The sequence below is a fragment of the Dipodomys spectabilis genome, unplaced genomic scaffold (assembly GCF_019054845.1).
Source record: "Dipodomys spectabilis isolate Male_0828 unplaced genomic scaffold, ASM1905484v1 ptg000098l, whole genome shotgun sequence".
In the NCBI taxonomy this organism is placed as follows: Eukaryota; Metazoa; Chordata; class Mammalia; order Rodentia; family Heteromyidae; genus Dipodomys; species Dipodomys spectabilis.
In genome coordinates this window covers 164782-183576 of record NW_024870775.1, presented here as the reverse complement: position 1 = coordinate 183576, position 18795 = coordinate 164782, and positions in this window count along the sequence as shown.

Here is an 18795-nt window from a genome sequence, read left to right as displayed (position 1 = left end):
CACCCTCATCCTCAACCTAACACTAACCATAAACCTAACCCACACCCTAACCCTAACGCTAATCCTAAACGTCACCCACACTCTAAACTTCATCCTAACCCTTGCCCTCAATCTAACCCTAACCCTAATCCTCACACTAACCCTAACCCTAACCCTTACCCTCAACCTAACCGTAACCCTAACAATAAATCTAACCCTAACCCTCACTGTCCCCCTAACCCTCACCCACACCCTAACCCTCACCCTCACCTGAACCCTCACCTGAACCCTAACCCTCAACCTCACCCTAAACATCACCGTAATCATAACCTTCACCCTAATACTAACCCTAACACTCACACTCACCCTCACTCTCACCCTAACCCTCACCCTAACCATAACTCTCAACCTAACCCTAAACCTAACCCTCACCCTCACCCTAATACTAATCCTAACCCTAACCTTCACTCTAACACTAACCCTCACGCTAACCCTCACCCTCAACCTAGCCCTCACCCTAACCCTAACCCTAAACCTCATCCTCACACTCACCCTCACCCTCAGCCGAACCATAACCATAACCCTAATCCTAACCCTAACCCTCACCCTCACCCTCAACCTAACCCTAACACTAACCCTCACCCTCACTCTCAACCTCGCCCTAACACTAACCCTAACCCTAACCCTCACCCTCATCCTGACCCTAACCCTAACCCTAACCCAAACCCTCATGCTAACCCTTACCCTAATTCTTACCTGCCGCCTTCCCCTAGCCCTCACTCTAATCCTAATCCTAATGCTAACCCTAACCCTCCATGTCCCGCTCCTCTAACCCTCACCCTAACCCTAACCCTAACCCTCACCCTCACGCTCAACCTCACCCTAACTCTAACCCTAACCCTAACGCTCACCCATACCCTAAATCTCATCCTAACCCTAACCCTAATCCTCACACTAACCCTATATTTAACCCTAACCCTAACCCTCTATCTCACCCTCACCCTCACCCTCAGCTTAACCCTAACCCAAACCCTAATCCTAACCCTAACCCTCACCCTAACCCTCACCCTAAACCTAACCCTAACCCTAAACCTCACCCTCACCCTCACCCCTCCCATAACCCTAACCCTTACAATAACCATAAACCTAAACCTAACTTAAAACCTAAACCTTCCCCTAACCCTCTCCCTAACATTAACACTAACCCTAAAATTAACCCTCACCCTAAACACTACCCTCACTCTAACACTCACGCTAACCCTAATCCTCACCCTCACCCAAACCCTAACCCTAACAGTAACACTCACCCTCACCCTAACGCTAACTCTAACCCTAACAATAACCCTAACCCTAACCCTAAGCCTAAAACTCATCCTAACCCTAACCCTAACCCTAAACCTATACCTCACCCTCAACCTAAACCTTACATTCACCCTACCCCTCACCCTAACCCTAACCCTATCCCTCACCCTCACCCTAACCCTAACCCTAACCCTCACACTAACCCTCACCCTAACACTCACGCTAATCCTAAACCTCACTCTCACCCTAACACTCACCCTAAAACTTACCCTCACCCTAACCCTAACGCTCACACTAAACCCAACCCTAACCCTAACCCTAACCCTACAAGTCAACCTAACCCTCACCCTAACCCCAACGCTACCCCTCACCCTAACCCTAACCCTAACCCTCACCCTCAACCTAGCCCACACCCTAACACTAATCCTATCTGGAACCCTCACCCTAACACTAACCCTCAACCTCACCCTCACCCTGACCCTCACCCTAACCCTCACCCTAACTCTAACCCTTACCCTAATGCTAACCATAACTCTCACCCTCACCCTAACCCTCAACCTAAACCTTACCCTAACCCTAATCCTAACCCTCACACTAAACCTAACCCTCATCCTAACCCTAACCCTACCCCTCAGCCTAAGCTTCACCCGAACCCTAAACCTAACCCTAACCCTCACACTAACCCTAATATTAACCCTAAACCTAACCCTCACCCTAACCCTCAGCCTCACCCTCACCCTCCGCCTAAACCTCACCCTAAACCTAACCCTAAACCTAACCCTCAACCAAACCCTAACCCTAACCCTCACCCTAATTCTAACCAAACCACAACCCTAAACCTCACCCTAACCCTTAACCTCACATTAACAATCACCCTAACCGTCACCCTAACCCAAACACTAACCCTCATCGTACCCCTTACCCTAACCCTCACCCTAACCCATACCCTCACCCTAACCCTTAACCTATCCCAGCCCTAAATTTAAACCTCACACTAACCCTCACTGTAAGCATCATCCTAACCCTAACCCTACACTAACCCTCACCCTCACCCTAACCCTCACCCTAACCCTAATCCGTAACCCTCAACCTCACCCTAAACCTAACCCTCCACGTAACCCTAACCCTAACCCTAACGCTAACCTTAACCCTCACCCTAACCCACACCCTAACCCTTAACCTCATGCTCACCGTAACTCTAGCACTAACCCTAACTCTCAACCTAACCCTAACCCTAACCCTCACCTTCACCCTCACCCTCACACTAATCCTAAGCCTAAAACTAACCCTAACCCTAAACCTAACCTTCACCATCACCCTAACCCTCACCTTCACCCTCACACTAACACTAACCCTAACTCTAACCATCACCCTAACCCTAACCCTCACACTAACCCTAACCCTAAACCTCACCCACACCCTAATCCTAACCGTAACCTTAACCCTCACCCTAACTCTAACCCTTACCCTAATGCTAACACTAACACTCACCCTCACCCTAACCTTCAACCTAACCCTTACCCTAACCCTAACCCTCACGCTAAACCTAACCCTCACTCTAACCCTAAACCTAACCCTCAGCCTAACCCTCACCCTAACCCTCACCCTAACCGTAACCCTAATTCCTAACCCCAACCCTCAACCTCACCCTCACCATAAATCTAAACCTAACCCTAAACCTAAACCTAAACCTCAACCTAACCCTCACCCTCACTCTAACCCTAACCTCAACCCTAACCCTCACCCTAACTCTAACCCTTACCCTAATGCTAACCCTAACACTCACCCTCACCCTAACCTTCAACCTAACCCTAACCCTAACCCTAACCCTCACGCTAAACCTAACCCTCACTCTAACCCTAACCCTAACCCTCAGCCTAACCCTCACCCTAACCCTAACCCTAACCCTAACCCTCACCCTAACCCTCACCTCCACCATCACCCTCACCTTAACCCTAACCCTAACCCTAATTCCTAACTCCAACCCTCAACCTCACCCTCACCATAAATCTAAACCTAACCCTAAACCTAAACCTCAACCTAACCCTAACCCTAACCCTCACCCTCACTCTAACCCTAACCTCAACCCTAACCCTCACCCTAACCTTCACCCTCACATTAAACCTAACCCTCACCCTCACCCTAAACCTAATCCTAACCCTAACCCTCATGCTAACCCTCACCCTCAACCTAGCCCTCACCCTAACCCTAACCCTAAACCTAATCCTCACCCTCACCCTCACCCTCAGCCGAACCATAAGCATAACCCTAATCCTAACCCTAAACCTCACCCTCACCCTCAACCTAACCCTAACACTAACCCTCACCCTCACTCTCAACCTCGCCCTAACACTAACCCTAACCCTAACCCTCACCCTCACCCTTACCCTCATCCTAACCCTAATCCAAACCCTCACACTAACCCTAACCCTCAACCTAACCCTAACCCTCACCCTCATCCTGACCCTAACCCTAACCCTAAACCAAACCCTCCTGCTAACACTTACCCTAATTCTTACCTGCCGCCTTCCCCTAGCCCTCACTCTAATCCTAATCCTAATGCTAACCCTAACCCTCCATGTCCCGCTCCTCTAACCCTCACCCTAAACCTAACCCTAACCCTCACCCACACGCTCACCCTCACCCTAACTCTAACCCTAACCTTAACACTCACCCTTACCCTAAATCTCATCCTAACCCTAACCCTAACCCTCACACTAACCCTATATTTAACCCTAACCCTCTCTGAACCTAACCTTCAGCTTAACCTTAACCCAAACCCTAATCCTAACCCTAACCTAATCCTAACCCTCACCCTAACTCTAACCCTTACCCTAATGCTAACCCTCACCCTCACCCTAACCCTCACACTAAACCTAACCCTCACCCTAACCCTAACCCTAACCCCCAGCCTAACCTTCACCCTAACCTTAACCCTAACCCTTACCCTCAAACTAACCCTAACATTAAACCTAACCCTCACCCTCACCCTATACCTAACCCTTACCCTCACTCTCACCTTCAGCCTAACCCTAACGCTAAACCTAAACATAACCCTAAACCTCAACCTCACACACACCCTAACCCTAATCCTCACACTAACCCTAACCCTCACCCTCACCCTAACCCTCACCTTCCCCCTAATCCTCACACTAACCCTAACATTAACCCTAACCCTAACCTTCAGCCTAAACCTAAACCTCACCCTCACCCTCACCCTCAGCCTAACCCTAAACCAACCCTAATCATAACCCTAACCCTCAACCTCACCCTCACCCTAACCCTAACCCTAAACCGAATCCTCACAGTAACCCTAATCCTCACCCTAACCCTAACCCTCACATTAACCCTCACCCTAGCCCTCACCTTAACCCTAATCCTAAACCTAACCCTCACCCTCACCCTCAACCTAAGCCTAACAGTAACTGTAACCCTAACACTAACCCTAACCCTCACCCTCACCCTCACACTAACACTAACCGTAAAACTCACCCTCACCCTTACCCTCATCCTAACCCTAAACCAAATCCTCACACTAACCCTAACCCTCAACCTAACTCTAACCCTCACCCTCATCCTGACCCTAACACTAACCCTAACCCTAACCCTAAACCTTACCCTAATCCTAACCCTCCCCCTCCCCCTAGCCCTTACCCTAACCCTAATCCTAACCCTAACCCTATCCCTCACCCTAACCCTCACCCTAACCCTAATGTTAAACCTAACCTTCACCTTCACTCCAACCCTCACCCTAACCCTTATCCTCACCCTAACCCTAACCCTAAACCTAATCCTCACACTAACCCTAACCCTGACAATAACCTTAACCCTCACACTATCCCTCACTTTCTCCCTAACCCTAACCCTAAACCTCACACTATCCCTCACGCTCCCCCTTATCCTAAACCTAATCCTCACCTCACCGTCACCCTAAACATAAACCTAACCCTGACCCCCACCCTAACCCTAAGGCTCACCCTCACCCTTACCATAACACTTCCCCTCAACCTACCCCTAAACCTAACCCTCACCCTAACCCTCACCCTAACCCTAACCCACACCCTAACCCGAACCCTCACCCGAACACCCTAACCCTCACCCTCACGCTAAACATCACCCTAACCCTAACCCTCACCCTAACCCTAACCCTCACCCTAACCCTAACCCTAACCTTCAGCCTTAACCCAACCCTCTCCCAAACCCTCACCCTCACCATAATCCTCACCCTAACCCTAACCCTAACCCTTTCCTAACCCAAACCCACACTCTCACCGTCACCCTCACCCTAACCCACACCTTCAAACTAATTCTAACCCTAACCCTAACCCTAACACTCAGGTTCACCCTCAGCCTAACCCTAACCCTAATCCTCACACTAACCCTAACTCTCACCCTAACCCTAAACCTTACCCTAAACCTCACCCTCAACCTCACCCTCACCCTCACCCTCACCCTAACCCTAACCCTCAACCTCACCCTCACCCTCACCCTCACCCTAACCCTAACCCTCACCCTCACCCTCACCCTAACCCTAACCCTAACCCAAACCCAAAACTTCCCCCTAAACCTCACGCATCCCTAAACCTACCCGAATCCTAAACCTATCCCTAATCCTCACCCTAACCCTCACCCTAACCCTAACCCTCACCCTAACCCTAATTCTCACCCTCACCCTTACCCTCAGCCTAACCCTAACACTAACCCTAATTCCTAATCTTAACCCTGATCCTTACCCTCACCCTGACTCTAAACCTAACCCTTACACTAAACCTAACCCTCAACGTAACCCTAACCCTAACCCTCACCCTCACTCTAACTCTAACCATAACCCTAACCCTCACCCTCACATTAAAGCTAACCCTCACCCTAACCCTAAACCTAACCCTCAGCCTAAACCTCACCCTAACCCGAACACTAACCCTAAACCTCACCCTCATCCTACCTCTCACCCTAAACCACACCCTAAATCTTACCCTCACCCTAACCCTCAGCCTAAACCTAACCCAAACATTAACACTCACCGTAACCGTCACCATAACCCAAACACTAACCTTCACCCTACCCCTCACCATAACCCTCACACTAAGCGATACCCTCAACCTAACCCTAACCCTATCCATAACTCTAAACCTAACCCTCACACTAACCCTCACTCTAACCCTCATCTTAACCTAACTGTAACCCTAACCCTCGCCCTCACCCTAGCCCTCACCCTAACCTTAATCCTATCCCTAACTCTCACCCTAACCCTAACCCTCAACCTCACCGTAACCCGGCCCCTCCCCTAACCCTAACCCTAACCCTAATCCTCACTGTAACCCTAACCCTAACCCTAAACCTAACCCTAACGCTAACCCGAACCCTCACCCTCCCCCTAGCCCTCACCTTAACCCTAATCCTAATCCTAACCCTAACCCTCACCCTAACCCTCACCGTCATCCTAGTCCTCACCCTAACCTTAACCCTCACCCTCACCCTAAACCTAACCCTCACACTCACCCTCACCCTCAGCCGAACCATAACCGTAACCCTAATCCTAACCCTAACCCTCACCCTCACCCTCAACCTAAACCTAACACTAACCCTCACCTTCGTCCTAACAGTAGAACTAACAATAAACCTCACCCTCACCCTTACCCTCATCCTAACCCTAACCCAAACCCTCACACTAAAACTAACCCTCAACCTAACCCTAACCCTCACCCTCATCCTATCCCTAACCCTAACCCTAACCAAAACCCTCATGATAACCCTTACCCTAACCCTTACCTGCCGCCTTCCCCTAGCCCTCATTCTAACCCTAATCCTAACGCTAACCCTAACTCTCCCCCTCCCTCTCCTCTAAACCTCACCCTCACCCTCACCCTAACTCTAACCCTAACCCTCACCCTCATGCTCACCCTCACCCTTACACTAACCCTAACCCTACCGCTCACCCTTTCACTAACCCTCATCCTAACCCTAATCCTAACCCTCACACTAACCCTATATGTAACCCTAACACTAAACCTCTCCATCACCCTCACCCTCACCCTCAGCTTAACCCTAACCCTAACCCTAATCCTAACCCTAACCCTCACCCTAACCCTCACCCTAACCCTAACCCTAACCCTCACCCTTACCCTCAACCTTCTCCTAACCCTAACCCTTACAATAACCATAACCCTAAACCTAACTCTAAACCTATCCCTTCCCCTAACCCTCACCCTAACCCTAACCCTAAACCTAAATGTAACCCTCACCCTAAACCTAACTCTAACACTCACGGTAAACCTAATCCTCACCCTCACCCAAACGCTAACCCTAACAGTAACCCTCACCTTCACCCTAACGCCAATTCTAACCTAACAATAACCCTAAACCTAACCCTAACCCTAACCCTAATCCTAAAACTCATCCTAAACCTAACACTAACCCTAACCCTAAACCTCAACCTCAACCTAAACCTTACAGTCACCCTACCCCTCACCCTAACCCTAACCCTATCCCTCACCCTCACCCTAAACCTAACCCTAACCCAAACTCTCACCCTAACCCTGACCTTAACACTCACACTAATCCTAACCCTCACTCTCACCCTAACCCTCACCCTAAAACTTACACTCACCCTAACCCTAACCCTCACACTAAACTCAACCCTAACCCTAACCCTATAAGTCAACCTAATTCTTACCCTAAACCTAACCCTAACCCTCACCCTAACCCTAACCCTAACCCTCACCATCCCCCTAGCCCTCACATTAACTCTAACCCTTACCCTAACCCTCACCCTCACCCTAAGCCTAACACTAACCCTCACTCTCACCCTCAGCCTAACCCTAACCCTAACCCTAAACATAACCCTAAACCTCAAACACCCACACCCTAATTCTAAGCCTCACCCTAACCCTCACCCTTACCCTAACCCTAACACTAAAACTAACACTAACCCTAACCCTCACCTTCACGCTCACCCTCACCCTAAACGTAAACCTCACCGTCCTCTAACCCTCACACTCACCCTCACCCGAAACATCACCCTAACCATAACCCTCACCCTAAACCTAACCCTACCCCTCACCTAACCCTCACCCTAACCCAAAACCTAACCCTAACCCTCACACGAACCCTAAACCTAACCCTAACACGAACCCTCACCCTAAACTTAACCCTAAAATAATCCTAACCCTAACCCTCAACATCATCCTCACCCTAACTCTAACGATAACCTTAACCCTCACCCTAACCTAACGCTAACCCTAACCCTCACCCTCACCCTATCCCTTACCCTCAATGTAAACCTAACCCTAACCCTAACCCTAATCCTCACACTAACCCTAACCCTAACCCTAACCCTCAACCTAACAGTAACCCTAACACTAAATCTAACCCTAACCCTCACTGTCACCCTAACCCTCACCCACACCCTAACCCTCACCCTCACCTGAACCCTCACCCTCAGCCTACCCCTCAATCTCACACTAAACATCACCCTAATCATAACTCTCACCCTAAAACTAACCCTAAAACTCACACTCATCCTCACCCTCGCCTTCACCCTAACCCTAACTCTCAACCTAACCCTAACCCTAAACCTCACCCTCACCCTAATCCTAACCCTAACCCTCACTCTAACACTAACCCTCACCATCAACCTAGCCCTCACCCTAACCCTAAACCTAAACCTAACCCTCACACTCCCCCTCCCCCTCAGCCGAACCATAACCGTAACCCTAATCCTAACCCTAACCCTCACCCTCACCCTCAACCTAATCCTAACACTAACCCTCACCCTCACTCTCACCCTCGCCCTAACAGTAACCCTAACCCTAACCCTCACCCTCACCCTTACCCTCATCCTAACCCTAACCCAAACCCTCAGACTAACCCTAACACTCAACCTAACCCTAACCCTCACCCTCATCCTATCCCTAACCCTAACCCTAACCCAAACCCTCATGCTAACCCTTACCCTAACCCTTACCTGCCGCCTTCCCCTAGCCCTCATTCTAACCCTAATCCTAACGCTAACCCTAACCCTCCCCCTCCCTCTCCTCTAAACCTCACCCTCAACCTAACTCTAAACCTAACCCTCACCCTCACACTCACCCTCACCCTAACACTAACCCAAACCCTAATGCTCACCCTTACCCTAACCCTCAACCTAACCCTAATCCTAACCCTCACACTAACCCTATATGTAACCCTAACCCTAACCCTCTCCCTCACCCTCACCCTCACCCTCAGCTTAACCCTAACCCTAACCCTAAACCTAACCCTAACCCTCACCCTAACCCTCAACCTAAACCTAACCCTAACCCTAACCCTCAGCCTTACCCTAAACCTTCTCCTAACCCTAACCCTTACAATAACCATAACCCTAAACCTAACTCTAAACCTAACCCTTAACGTAACCCTCACCCTAACCCTAACCCTCAACCTAACCCTCACCCTAACACTCACGCTTATCCTAACCCTCACTCTCACCCTAACCCTCACAATAAAACTTACCCTAACCATAACCCTAAACCTCACCATAACACTAACCCTAACCCTCACCCTCACCCTAGCCCATACCCTAACCCTAATCCTATCGGAACCCTCACCCTAACACTAACCCTCAACCTCACCCTTACCCTTACCCTCACCCTAACCCTAACATCACCCTCCCCCTAGCCCTCACACTAACGCTAACCCTTACCCTAACCCTCACCCTAAACCTAACCCTAACCCTCACTCTCACCCTCAGCCTAACCCTAACCCTAACCCTAAACATAAACCTAAACCTCAACCATACCCACACCCTAAGGCTAATCCTCACACTAACATTAACCCTCACCCTAAACCTAATCCTACCAGTCACCCTAACCCTCACCCTAATCCTAACCCTAACCCACACCCTAACCCTCACCCTAACCTTAACCCTCACCCTAAACCTCACCCTAGCCATCCCCCTAACCCTAACCCTAAACCTAACCCTCACATTCAACCTCAGCCTAACCGTAACTGTAACCCTAACACTAACCCTAACCCTCACCCTCACCCTCACCCTCACCCTAACACTTACCCTAACCCTCACCCTCACCTTCACCCTAACCATAACCCTAAACCTGACCCTCACCCTAAACCTCACCCTAACACACACACTGACCCTAACATTCACTCTCTCCATAACCCTCACGCTAAACCTTACCCTCACCCTAACCCTAACCCTCACACTAAACCCAACCCTCACACTAACCTTAACCCTACCAGTCACCGTAACCCTCACCCTAACCTTAACCCACACCCTAACCCTAACCTAACCCTAACCCTCACCCTACCACTATCCCTTACCCTAATGCTAACCCTAACACTAACCCTAAACCTCACACTAAACCTAACCCTCACCCTAACCCTAACCCTAACCCCCAGCCTAACCTTCACTCTAAACTTAACCCTAACTCTAACCCTCACACTAACCCTAACATTAAACCTAACCCTAACCCTCACCCTAAACCTAACCCTAACCCTCACACTAAACCCAACCCTCACACTAACCTTAACCCTACCAGTCACCGTAACCCTCACCCTAACCCTAACCCTAACCCACACCCTAACCCTAACCTAACCCTAACCCTCACCCTACCACTATCCCTTACCCTAATGCTAACCCTAACACTAACCCTAACCCTCACACTAAACCTAACCCTCACCCTAACCCTAACCCTAACCCCCAGCCTAACCTTCACTCTAAACTTAACCCTAACTCTAACCCTCACACTAACCCTAACATTAAACCTAACCCTAAACCTCACCCTAAACAAAACCCTCACCCTCACTCTCACCCTCAGCCTAAACCTAATGCTAACGCTAAACATAACCCTAAACCTCAACCTCACCCACACCCTAGCCCTAATCCTCACACAAACCCTAACCCTCACCCTAAACCTAACCCTCACCCAAACCCTCACTCTCACCCGAATCCTAACACTAAGCCTAACATTAACCCTAACCCTAACCCTAACCCTCAGCCTAAACCTAACCCTCACACTCACCCTCACCGTCAGCCTAACACTAAACCAAACCCTAATCATAACCCTAACCCTCAACCTCACCCTCACCCTAATCCTAACCCTAACCCTAATTCTCACATTAACCCTAACCCTCACCCTAACCCTAACCCTCACCCTAACCCTAACCCTAGCCCTCACCCTAACCCTAACCCTAAACCTAAACCTCATCCTCAACCTCAGCCTAACCGTAACTGTAACTCTAACACTAACACTAACCCTCATCCTCACCCTCACCCACACCCTAACACTAACCCTAACCCTCACCCTCACCCTAACCCTCATCCTAACCCTAACCCAAATCCTCACACTAACCCTAACCTTCACCCTAACCCTTTCCCTCACCGCAAAGCTAATCCTCACCCTAACCCTCACGCTAACCCTTACCCTAACCCTAACACTCCACCTCCCCCTAGCCCTTACCCTAACCCTAATCCTAACCCTAAACCTATCCCTCACCCTTACCCTCACCCTAACCCTTATCCTCACCCTAACCCTAACCCTACCCTAACCCTAATCCTCACACTAACCCTAAACCTCACCCTAACCCTAACCTTCACACTATCCCTCACGCTCACCCTAACCCTAACCCTATCCCTAACCCTCACCCTCACCCACACACTAAAGCTAACCCTAACCCTAACAGTCACCCTCACCCTAAACCTCATCCTAACCCTAACCCACACACTAACCCTAAACGTAACTCTAACACTATCGCTCTCCCTCACACTCACGCTCAGCCTAACCCTAACTCTAACCCTGATCCTAACCCTAACACTCACCTAATCCTCACACTAAACCTAACCCTAACCCTAAACCTCACCCTCACCCTCACTCTAACCCTAACCCTAACAATAACCATAAACTAACCCTAATCCTAAACCTCACCCTTACCCTAGCCCTAACCCTAAACCTAATCCTAACACTAAACCTCACCCATACTCTCACCCTAACCCTAACCCTAACCCTAAACCTAACCCTCAACCTAATCCTAACCCTAACCCTCACCCTCACCCTAACCCTAACCCTAATCCTAACCCTAAACCTTACCCTAAGCCTCACCCTAATTCTCACCCAAAGCCTCACCCTAATTCTCAGCCTAACACTCAGGTTACCTCTTAACCTCACTCTCACGCTAACACTCAACCTAACCCTTTCCCTCAGCCTACCCTAACCCTAACCCTAACCCTCACACTATAACTAACCCTCACCCTAATCCTAACCCTATCCCTCAACCTAACCCACAACCTAAACCTCACCCTAACCCTAACCATCACCCTAATCCTCACATAAACCTAACCCGAACCCGAACCCTCACCCTCACCCTAACCCTCACCCTAACCCTAACCCTTATCCTAACCCTTACCCTCCCACTCATCCTACGCCTCAACCTAAACCTCACACAAATCCAAACCCTCACCCTAACCTTAACCCTATCCTTAACCATAAACTTAACCCTCACCCTAAACCTCACGCTAACCCTTACCCTAAACCTAACCCTAACACTAACCCTAACCCTAATCCCCACACTAACCCTAACCCTAACCATCACCATAACCCTCACCATAACCAAAACCTTAACCCTAACCATAACCATAAACCGAAACCTATACCTCACCATCACCCTAATCCTCACCAACACCCTAACCCTCAGCCTCACCTGAACCCTCACCCTCACTCTAACCCTCACCCTAATCCTAACCCTAACCCTCACCCTCACCTTCACCCTAAGCCTAACCTTAAACCTAACCCTAATCCTAAACCTAACCCTCACCCTCACCATAACACTCACCCTCACCCTAAAACTCACCCTAACCACAACCCTAACCCTCACCTAATCCTAACCCTAATACTCACCTTCACCCTAACCCTAAACCTAACACAAAAACCTTACCCGAAGCCTCACCCTAATTCTCACACTAATACTCAGGCTAACTCTAAACCTCACTCTCACCCTAACCCTCACCCTAACCCTTACCCTCACCCTACCCTAACCCTAACCCTAAACCTAACCCTCACACTAAACCTATCCCTCACACTAACCCTAACCCTACCACTCACCGTAACCCTCACTCAAAACCCTAACCGTTAACCCTCACCCTAACCCTAATGCTAAACCTAATCCTCACCCTCACCCTAGCCCTCACCCTAAACCTAATCCTAACCCTAACCCTCAGGCTAACTCTAAACCTCACTCTCACCCTAACCCTCACCCTAACCCTTACCCTCACCCTACCCTAACCCTAACCCTAAACCTAACCCTCACACTAAACCTATCCCTCACACTAACCCTAACCCTACCACTCACCGTAACCCTCACTCAAAACCCTAACGGTTAACCCTCACCCTAACCCTAATGCTAAACCTAATCCTCACCCTCACCCTAGCCCTCACCCTAAACCTAATCCTAACCCTAACCCTCACCCTCACCCTAACACTAACACTAACCCTAACCCTCACCCTCACACTAGCCCTCACCCCAAAACTAATCCTAACCCTAACCCTCACCCTCACCGTAAACATAACCCTCAACCTAACCCTAACCCTCGCCCTACTACTAACGCTAACCCTAACCCTCACCCTAACCCTCAGCCTACCACAAACGCTAACCCTAAACCTCACCCTAACCCTAACTCTAACCCTCACCCACACCCTCACCCTAAACCTCACCCTAAACTTTACCCCCAATCTCACCCTAAACCTAACCCTAACAATAACCCTAAACCAAACCCTAACCCTCAGCCTAACCCTAACCCTCAACCTAACACTCACCCTAATCCTCACCCTAACCCTAACCTTCACCCTCATCCTCACCATAACCCTCAACCTTACCCTTACCCACAACCTCACCCTAACCTTAACCCTAACAATAACCATAAACAGAGCCCTAACACTCAGACTAACCCTAACAATCACCCTCACACTCACCTTCACCCACACCCTAACCCTAACCCTAACCCTCACCCAAACCCTAACCTTAACAATAACCCTAAGCCTAACCCTCACCCTAACCCTAACCCTAACCCTTATCCTCACCCTCACCGTCACCCTAAACATAAACGTAACTCTAACCCTCACCTAACCCTAAGGCTCATCCTCACCCTAACCATAAGCCTACCCCTCACCCTACCCCTCACCCTAACCCTAACCCTAATCCTCACCCTAACCCTAGCCCACACCCTAACCCGAACCCGAACCCGAACCCTAACACTCAACCTCAAGTTAAACATCACCGTAAACATAACCCTCACCCTAACCCTAACCCTAAACTTCACCCTAAACCTCACCCTCACCCTAAACCTCACCCTCACCCAAACCCTCAACCTCACCCTAATCCTCAACCTAACCCTAAACCTTTCCTAACCCAAACCCACACCCTCACCATCACCCTCACCCTAACCCACACCCTCAACCTAATTCTAACCCTAACCCTAACCCTAACACTCAAGTTCACCCTCACCCTAACCCTAATTCTCACACTAAGCCTAACTCTCACCCTAACCCTAAACCTTACCCTAAACCTCACCCTCAACCTCACCCTCACCCTAACCCTAACCATAACCCTCAGCCTCACCCTCACCCTAACCCTAACCCTAACCCAAAACTCCACCCTAAACCTCACCCAAACCTAAACCACTCCCGAACCCTAAACCTCACCCTAAACCTATCCGTAATCCTCATCCTAACCCTTACCCTAACCTTAACCCTCACCGTAACCCTAATCATCACCCTCAACCCCACACTCAGGCTAACCCAAACCCTAACCCTAATTACTAACCTTAACCCTCATCCTCACCCTAAACCTGACTCTAAACCTAAAATTAACACTAAACCTAACCCTCAACGTAACCCTAACCCTAACCCTCACCCTCACTCTAACCCTAACCATAACCCTAATCCTCACCCTCACCCTCAACCTCACATTAAAGCTAACCCTCACCCTAACCCTAAACCTACACCTCAGCCTAAACCTCACCATAACACGAACACTAACCCTAAACCTCACCCTCACCCTACCTCTACCCATCTTACCCTCACCCTAACCCTCACCCTGACCCTAACCCTCACATTAACACTCACCCTAACCTTCACCATAACCCAAACACTAACCCTCACCTTACCCCTCACCCTAACCGTCATCCTAACCCATAACCTCACCCTAACCCTAACCCTATCCATAACCCTAAACCTAACCCTCACACTAACCTTCACTCTAACTCTCATCCTAACCATAACCATAACCCTAACCCTCACCCTCACCCTAGCCCTCAACCTAACCCTAATCCTATCCCAAACTCTCACCCTAACCCTAACCCTCAACCTCACCGTAAACCTGACCCTTCCCCTACCCCTAACCCTAACACTAACGCTAACCCTAACCCTCACCCGAACCCTCACCCTAATCCTCACCCTAACACTTATCCTTATGCTCACCCTAACACTCACTCTAACCCTAACCCCCACCCTAACCCTAACCTTAACCCTCACCCTCACCCTCACACTAACCCTAACCCTAAACCTAACACTAACCCTAAGCATAACCTTCACGCTCACAATAACCCTCAACTTCACCCTCACCCTATCACTAACCCTAACTCTAAACATCACCCTAACCCTAAACTTCACACTCACCCTAACCCTAAACCTCATACACAACATAACCCTAACCCTAACCCTAACCCTCACCCTAACTCTAACCCTTACCCTAATGGTAACCATAACTCTCACCCTCACCTTAACCCTCAACCTAAACCTAACCCTAACCCTAACCCTAACCCTCACACTAAACCTAACCCTCACCCTAACCCTACCCCTCAGCTTAACCCTAAACCTAACCCTAACCCTCACACTTACCCTAATATTAAGCCTAACCCCAACCCTCACCCTCACTCTAACCCTAACCATAACCCTAACCCTCAACCTAACCCTAACCCTCACATTAACCCTCACCCTAACCGTCACCCTAACCCAAACACTAACCCTCACCCTCACCCTAAGCCTAACCTTAACCCTAACCCTAATCCTAAACCTAACCCTCACCCTCACCATCACCCTCACCCTAAGCCTAACCCTGACCCTAACCCTAAACCTAAACCTAAACCTAACCCTCACCATCAACCTCACCCTCATCCTAACCCTAACCTAACCCTCACCTTCACCCTCAACCTAACCCTAACCCTCACCCTAACCCTAATCCTCACACTAACCCGAACCTTCACCTTAACCCTCACTCTAACCCTCACCCTAATTCTCACTCTAAACGTAACCCTAACCCTAACGCTAACCCTAACCCTAACCCTCAGCGTCACCCTAACCCTCTCCCACACTCTAACCCTCAACCTCACCAGAACCCTCACCATCACCCTAACCTTCAACCTCACCCTGAACATCGAACTAACTTGAACCATCACCCTAAACCTAAGGGTAACCATCACCCTCAACCTCACCCTCACCCTAACCGTAATCATACCCCTAACCCTCCCCCTCCCCATAACCCTAACCCTAACCCACACTGTAACCCTAAACTTCACCCTAAACCTAACCCTAACCCTCACCCTCACCATAACCCTAAACCTAACCCTAAGCCTAACATTCACCCTAACAATTACCTCACCCTATCCCTAACTCTAACCCTAACCCTAATCCTCACACTAACCATAACCCTCACCCTAAACCTATCCCTCACCCTAACCATCACCGTCACCCTCACACTCACACTAACACTAACCCTAACCCTAACTTTCATCCTCACACTAACCCTCATCCTAACCCTCACCCAAACCCTCACACTAACACTAACCCTCACCCTAACCCTAACCCGAACCTGAACACAAAACCCTCACCCTAACTCTAACCCAAACCCTCCCCCTCCCCCTAGCCCTCACGTTAAACCTATTCATTACCCTAACCCTAACCCTGTCCCTCCCCCTCTCCCTAACCCTCACCCTCACCTTAACCCTTTCCCTAACTCTAATCTTCACCCTCACCCTCACCCTAACCCTAGCACTAACACTAACCCTAACCCTCACAATCACCCTAACACTCATCCTAAACCTAACCCTAACCCTCACACTAACCCTAAACGTAACCCTAACCCTAAATCTCTCCCTCAACCTCACCGTCAGCCTTATCCTAACCCTAACCCTAATCCTAACCCTAACCCTCACCCTCAACCTCACCCTAAACCTAACCCTAACCCTAATCCTCACGCTCCCCCTCCCCCTCTCCCTAACCCTAACCCTAACAATAACCATAACCCTAACCATAACCCTAAACCTAACCCTAACTCTAACCCTCACCCTCACCCTAACCCTAAACCTAACACTCACCCTAACCCTCACTCTAACAATCACGCTAAGCCTAAACCTCACTCTAACCCTAACCCTAACCCTCACCCTCACCCTAACCCTAACCCTTAACCTCACCCTAATACTCATCCTAACCCTAAGCCTAACCCTAAACCTAACACTCACCTAATCCTAAACCTAATGCTCACCCTCACCCTAACCCTCACCCTAACCCTAACACAAAAACCTTACCCTAAGCTGCACCCTAATACTCACCCTAATACTCAGGCTAACTCTAAAACTCACTCTCACCCTAAGCCTCACCCTAACCCTTGCCCTCACCCTAAACCTAACCATAACCCTAACCCTCACCCTCACCCTCACCCTAACCCTAACCCACACCCTAACCCAAACTTCACCCTAACCCTAACCGTAACCCTCACCCTCACCATCACCCTAATCCTAACCCTTAAACCCTAACCCTTACTTAACCTTAACCTTCAACCTCACCCAAACCCTCACCATAACCCTAACCCTCAGCCTAACCTTCAGCCTAAACCTAACCTTAACGCTAATACTCACCCGAACAATCACCCTCACCCTCACACTCACCCTAACACTAACCGTAACCCTAACATTCACTCTCACCCTAAACCTCATCCTAAACCTAACCCAAACCCTCACACTAACCCTAACCCTCACCCTAATCCTAACCCTCACCCGAACACAAAACCCTCCCCCAACCCTAACCCTAACCCTCCACCTCCCCCTAGCCATCACAATAACCCTAAACGTAACCCTAACCCTAACCCTCTCCCTCACCCTCACTGTCACCCTCAGCCTAACCCTAACTCTAACCCTAATCCTAACAATATCCCTCACCCTCACCCTCACCCTAAACCTAACCCTAAACCTAACCCTCACGCTCACCCTAACCCTCCTCCTAACCCTAACAATAACCATAACCCTAACCATAACCCTAAACCTAACCCTAACTCTAACCCTCAACCTAACCCTAACCCTAACCCTCACCCTAACCCTCACACTAACACTCACGCTAACCCTAACCCTCACTCTAGACCTATCCCTAACCCTCACCCTAACCCTAACCCTAAACCTCACCCTAATCCTCACATTAACCCTAACCCTAAACCTTACCCTAAACACACCCTAATTCTCACCCTAATACTCACACT